Below are 848 nucleotides of genomic sequence, written 5' to 3'. Positions count from 1 at the left end.
ACACCCATTTATCAACATAAACTTCGAGCCTATCTTCATGATTGTCATTTAGTCACTGATCTCTCTCTTATTAATAAAGTACTGGCATTATATATCAAAGGACTAATTATCCAGAAATTATCTCTTTTTTCCATTTATACAGTTTTTATTTGGAAATGTTCATATTGATGCAGAGAAATTGGATTTTAGAGACACAAGATACCCATTTATTATAAAACAAGAGACCTGGAAATTATTTACATGATGAAACAAAGATTTCAGAACTTCAGCAGAATGGGCAACTTTCAGAGGCCACTTCATTAGTGATTTCAGTCCACATATTTCCCCAGAATGTCACTATCTCTAAATAAGAAATAGTCCTTGTCCGCTATAACTACTTTGGTGCCACAGTATTCTGGAAGAAGAACTTTGTCTCCAACTTTCACACTAACTGGCTGAATCTCTCCACTCTTTCCTTTGGATACTGATCCAACAGCCACTACTGTGGCTTGTAATACTTTTCCTTGAGACTTCTCTGGAGGCATGATACCTCCCTTGGTAACAGTCTCAGCAGCACTCCTTTCCACCAAAACTCAGTCAAGGTGGGGAAGAAACTTTCTAAAAGCCTGCCTTGTCATGACTCCCGCAGCAGCCCGCAGCTCGCTGTCCGCCTCGGTGCATCTGCTCCATCCCAAAATTATCTCTTAAAACTATTAAACGACACGTAAAAGTCACTATTTGTTGTTGGAAATGAATTTGTGCTTTTTCTTTAGATTATTTGGGACACATATTGCCCAATGTATTTGACTTGCATTTTATTGTTCTTAATTTATAATATTGTAATAATTTATATAGTTTGTAATATAATT

At 36.4% G+C, this 848-nt stretch overlaps 1 pseudogene; it reads right to left on the bottom strand.

Moving 5' to 3' along the window:
• Positions 1 to 308: 308 nt before the first annotated feature.
• LOC141511302 (10 kDa heat shock protein, mitochondrial pseudogene) lies at positions 309 to 617 on the bottom strand (annotated as a pseudogene).
• Positions 618 to 848: the final 231 nt, after the last annotated feature.

Source organism: Macrotis lagotis, chromosome 2 (genome assembly GCF_037893015.1).
Source record: "Macrotis lagotis isolate mMagLag1 chromosome 2, bilby.v1.9.chrom.fasta, whole genome shotgun sequence".
Lineage (NCBI taxonomy): Eukaryota > Metazoa > Chordata > Mammalia > Peramelemorphia > Peramelidae > Macrotis > Macrotis lagotis.
The sequence above is the reverse complement of the archived record's forward strand: the minus strand, read 5'-3'. Positions and strand labels throughout refer to the sequence as shown.